The sequence below is a fragment of the Arachis hypogaea genome, chromosome 18, assembly GCF_003086295.3.
Source record: "Arachis hypogaea cultivar Tifrunner chromosome 18, arahy.Tifrunner.gnm2.J5K5, whole genome shotgun sequence".
Classification (NCBI taxonomy): domain Eukaryota; kingdom Viridiplantae; phylum Streptophyta; class Magnoliopsida; order Fabales; family Fabaceae; genus Arachis; species Arachis hypogaea.
In genome coordinates, this window is record NC_092053.1 from 90,786,022 (window position 1) to 90,791,599 (window position 5,578).

A 5,578-nucleotide genomic window follows, 5' to 3' on the forward strand; every position below is an offset into this window, starting at 1 on the left:
TGTCTGTGGCATGTATGTATCCGGTGGTAATACTGGAAAACAGAGTGCTTAGGGCCATGGCCAAGACTCATAAAGTAGTTGTGTTCAAGAATCAACATACTGAACTAGGAGAATCAATAACACTATCAAAATTCTAAGTTCCTATAGATGCCAATCATTCTGAACTTTAATGGATAAAGTGAGATGCCAAAACTATTCAAGAGGCAAAAAGCTACTAGTCCTGCTCATCTGATTGGAGCTAAGTTTCATTGATATTTTGGAATTTATAGTATATTCTCTTCTTTTTATCCTATTTGATTTTCAGTTGCTTGGGGACAAGCAACGATTTAAGTTTGGTGTTGTGATGAGCGGATAATTTATACGCTTTTTGGCAGTGTTTTTACATAGTTTTTAGTATGATTTAGTTAGTTTTTAGTATATTTTTATTAGTTTTAAATAAAATTCACATTTCTGGATTTTACTATGAGTTTGTGTATTTTTCTGTGATTTCAGGTATTTTCTGGCTGAAATTGAGGGACTTGAGCAAAAATCAGATTCAGAGGTTGAAGAAGGACTGCGGATGTTGTTGGATTCTGACCTCCCTGCACTCAAAGTGGATTTTCTGGAGCTACAGAAGTTTAAATTGCGCGCTCTCAATTGCGTTGGAAAGTAAGCATCCAGGGCTTTTTAGCAATATATAATAGTCCATACTTTGCTCGAGTTTAGACGACACAAACTGGTGTTCAACGCCAGCTCTCTGCCCTATTCTGGAGTTAAACGCCAGAAACAGGTTGCAAAGCAGAGTTAAACGCCAGAAATAGGTTACAAACTGGCGTTTAACTCCAAGGAAGACCTCTACACGTGAAAGCTTCAATGCTCAGCCCAAGCACACACCAAGTGGGCTCCGGAAGTGGATTTCTGCATCATTTACTCATTTCTGTAAACCCTAGTAACTAGTTTAGTATAAATAGGACTTTTTACTATTGTATTTACATCTTATCTTTGGATTATCTTATCTTTGGATCATTTTAGATCGCTAGACCTCCATGGGAGGCTGGCCACTCGGCCATGTCTACCCTATTATCACTTATGTATTTTCAACGGTAGAGTTTCTACACACCATAGATTAAGGTGTGGAGCTCTGCTGTTCCTCATAAATTAATGCAAAGTACTATTGTTTTTCTATTCAATTCAAGCCTATTTCTTCTCTAAGATATTCATTCACACACAAGAATATGATGAATGTGATGATTATGTGACGCTCATCATCATTCTCACTTATGAACGCGTGCCTGACAAACACTTCCGTTCTACATGCAAACAAGCTTGAATGTATATCTCTTAGCCTCCTGATCTACGATCAGAGTCTTCGTGGTATAGGCTAGAATTATTGGCGGCCATTATTGAGATCCGAAAAGTCTAAACCTTGTCTGTGGTATTCCGAGTAGGATCTGGGAAGGGATGGCTGTGACGAGCTTCAAACTCGCGAGTGCTAGGCATAGTGACAGACGCAAAAGAATTACTGAATCCTATTCCAGTATGATCGAGAACCGACAGATGATTAGCCGTGCGGTGACAGCGCATTTTAGACCATTTTCACTGAGAGGACGGGAAGTAGCCATTGACAACGGTGATGCCCTACATAAAGCTTGCCATGGAAAGGAGTATGAAGGATTGGATGAAAGCAGTAGGAAAGCGGAGATTCAGAAGGAACAAAGCAACTCCATACGCTTATCTGAAATTCTCACGAATGAATTACATAAGTATCTCTATCATTATTTTATATTTTATTTATCTTTTAATTATCAAAACTCTATAACCATTTGAATCCGCCTAACTGAGATTTACAAGGTGACCATAGCTTGCTTCAAGCCGACAATCTCCGTGGGATCGACACCCTTACTCACGTAAGGTTTATTACTTGGACGACCCAGTGCACTTGCTGGTTAGTTGTGCGAAGTTGTGACAAAGAATTGAGATTACGATTGTGCGAACCAAGTTATTGGCGCCATTGAGATCACAATTTCGTGCACCAAGTTTTTGGCGCCGTTGCCGAGAATTGTTCGAGTTTGGACAACTGACGGTTCATCTTGTTGCTCAGATTAGGTAATTTTATTTTAATTTTAAGTTTTTGTTTTTATTCTTTTTATTTTCGAAAAATTTTCAAAAAAAGAAAAAAAAATTAAATTAAATAGTTTTTCAAAAAAAAATTAATTTATGTTCTGCAGAATTTTTAAGAAGGAATTCTGGAATTTCATGGGATATATTGAATCCTGGCTGGCTGTAAAGCCATGTCTAAATTCTTTTGGACTGAGGCTTCTTCTTCACATGCTTGAACTATGTATGCTAAAGCTTGGCTGGCCATTGGCCATGTCTAGTGTTTTGGACCGGAGCTTTCACTGAAAGCTTGGCTGGCTAATAAGCCATGTCTAATTCCTGGACTGGAGCTTTAGACTAACATTGCATGATTCCTGGAATTCTCATTAAAAATTTTGAAATCCTTATTTTTCTTTTTCCAAAATATTTTCGAAAAATTCAAAAAAAATTTAATAAAATCATAAAAACCAAAAATTTGATGTTTCTTGTTTGAGTCTTATGTCAAATTTTAAGTTTGGTGTCAATTGCATTTTTTTATTTTTTCTTAAAATTTTTGAAAACTCATGCATTTGTTCTTCATGATCTTCAAGTTGTTCTTGACAAGTCTTCTTGTTTGATCTTCATATTTTCTTGTTTTGTGTCTTTTCTTGTTTTTCATATGCATCTTCAATTTGTTAGTGTCTCAACATTACAAATTTTTATGTTTGGTGTCTTGCATGTTTTTCTTTCCTTAAAAATTTTCAAAAATAAGTTCTGGGTGTTCATCTTGACATTCAAAGTGTTCTTAGTGTTCATCTTGACATTCAAGGTGTTCTTGCATGCATTATGTGTTTTGATTCATAATTTTCATGTTTTGAGTCTTTTGGTTGTTTTTCTCTTTCTTCATTAAAAATTCAAAAATCAAAAAAATATCTTTCCCTTATTCACTCATAAATTTTCGAAAATTTGAGTTGACTTTTTCAAAATTTTTTAAATTTAATTGTTTCTTATGAGTCAAATCAAATTTTCAATTTAAAAATTCTATCTTTTTCAAATCTTTTTCAAAAATCAAATATTTTTCATTTTTCTTTTATGATTTTCGAAAATTTCAAAATGATTTTCAAAATCTTTTTCTTATTTCCATTTCATATTTTCAAAATTAATGCTAACAATTAATGTGATTGATTCAAAAATTTTAAGTTTGTTACTTGCCTAGTAAGAAAGGTTCAATCTTTAAATTTTAAAATCATATCTTTTTGTTTCTTGTTAGTCAAGTAATCAACTTTAATTTTCAAAATCAAATCTTTTTAAATTTTTTTTTCAAATCTTTTTCAAAATAAGTTTCAATCACATCTTTTTTAAAATCAATTTCAAAATCTTTTCTAACTTCTTTTCTAACTTCTTTTCTAACTTCTTATCTTTCCAAAAATTGATTTTCAAATCTTTTTCAGTTAACTACTTGACTTTTTGTTTGATTTTAAAAGTTTACTATTTCAATCATATCTTTTTCAAAACCACATAACTACCTTTCTCTCTCCAATTTTCGAAAATTACTAACCTCTTTTTCAAAATTACTTTTCATTAACTAATTGTTTTAAATTTTATTTTAATTTTATTTTCCTTCTTAATTTTCGAATTCTAACTAATTTTAAATTGAAAAAAAAAACAAAAATATTTTTATTTTATTTTATCTAATTTTCGAATTTTTCCCTCTCTTATCTCCTTCTAATTAATTATTTATTTACTAACACTTCCCTTCTACTCAAAAAAAATTCGAACCAACTCTTCTCTTCTGTGTTCGAATTCTTATCTTTTCCTTCTTCTATTTTTCTCTTCTACTCGCATAAAGGAACCTCTCTACTGTGGCAAAGAGGATCCCTATGATTTTCTGTTTTCTTCTTTTTCATATGAGCAGGAACAGGGATAAAGACATTCTTATTGAAGTTGATCCTGAACCTGAAAGGACTCTAAAGAGAAAGCTAAGGGAAGCTAAAGCACAACTCTCTGGAGAAAATCTGACAGAAATTTTCGAAAAAGAAGGAGACATGGCCGAAAATAATAACAATGCAAGGAAGATGCTTGGTGACTTTACTGCACCAAATTCCAAGTTACATGGAAGAAGCATCTCAATCCCTGCCATTGGAGCAAATAATTTTGAGCTAAAGCCTCAATTAGTTTCTCTGATGCAACAGAACTGCAAGTTTCATGGACTTCCATCAGAAGATCCTTTTCAGTTCTTAACTGAATTCTTGCAGATCTGTGATACTGTTAAGACCAATGGGGTTGACTCCAAGGTCTACAGGCTTATGCTTTTCCCATTTGCTGTAAGAGACAGAGCTAGAATATGGTTGGACTCTCAACCTAAGGATAGCCTGAACTCTTGGGGATAAGCTGGTCACAGCTTTCTTAGCCAAGTTCTTTCCTTCTCAAAAGCTTAGCAAGCTTAGAGTGGATGTTCAAACCTTCAAACAGAAAGAAGGTGAATCCCTCTATGAAGCTTGGGAGAGATATAAGCAACTGACCAAAAAATGTCCTTCTGACATGCTTTCAGAATGGACCATCTTGGATATATTCTATGATGGTCTGTCTGAATTATCTAAGATGTCATTGGACCATTCTGCATGTGGATCCATTCACCTAAAGAAAATGCCTGCAGAAGCTCAAGAACTCATTGACATGGTTGCAAATAACTAGTTCATGTACACTTCTGAAAGGAATCCTGTGAGTAATGGGACGCCTCAGAGGAAGGGAGTTCTTGAAATTGATGCTCTGAATGCCATATTGGCTCAGAACAAAATATTGACTCAGCAAGTCAATATGATTTCTCAGAGTCTGAATGGATTGTAAGCTGCATCCAACAGTACTCAAGAGGCATCTTCTGAAGAAGAAGCTTATTATCCTGAGAATCCTGCAATAGCAGAGGTGAATTACATGGGTGAACCCTATGGAAACACCTATAATCCCTCATGGAGAAATCAATCAAATTTCTCATGGAAGGATCAACAAAAGCCTCAACAAGGCTTTAATAATGGTGGAAGAAACAGGTTTAGCAATAACAAGCCTTTTCCATCATCCACTCAGCAACAGACAGAGAATTCTGAGCAGAATCCATCTAGCTTAGCAAATACAGTCTCTGATCTATCTAAGGTCACTTTAAGTTTCATGAATGAAACAAGGTCGTCCATTAGAAATTTGGAGGCACAAGTGGGTCAGTTGAGTAAAAGGGTCACTGAAACTCCTCCTAGTACTCTCCCAAGCAATACAGAAGAGAATCCAAAAAGAGAGTGCAAGGCCATTACCTTACTTGGTGTGGCCGAACCCAAAGAGGAGGAGGAGTACGTAAATTCTAGTGAGGAAGACCTCTTGGGACGTTCATTGACCAATAAGGAGTTTCCCTTTGAGGAACCAAAGGAATCTGAGCATCATCTAGAGACCATAGAGATTCCATTGAACCTCCTTTTACCATTCATGAGCTATGATGACTATTCATCTTCTGAAGAAGATGAAAACATTGCTGAAGAGC

The 5,578-nt window shown here is 34.9% G+C and overlaps 1 non-coding gene across 1 annotated transcript; it reads right to left on the minus strand.

The window, feature by feature from the left end:
- Window positions 1-4,494: 4,494 nt before the first annotated feature.
- Window positions 4,495-4,602, minus strand: LOC112774923 (small nucleolar RNA R71). Its single transcript, XR_003189377.1, has one exon. It is a non-coding gene; the product is annotated as a small nucleolar RNA R71 (small nucleolar RNA).
- Between the last annotated feature and the right edge of the window lie 976 nt (window positions 4,603-5,578).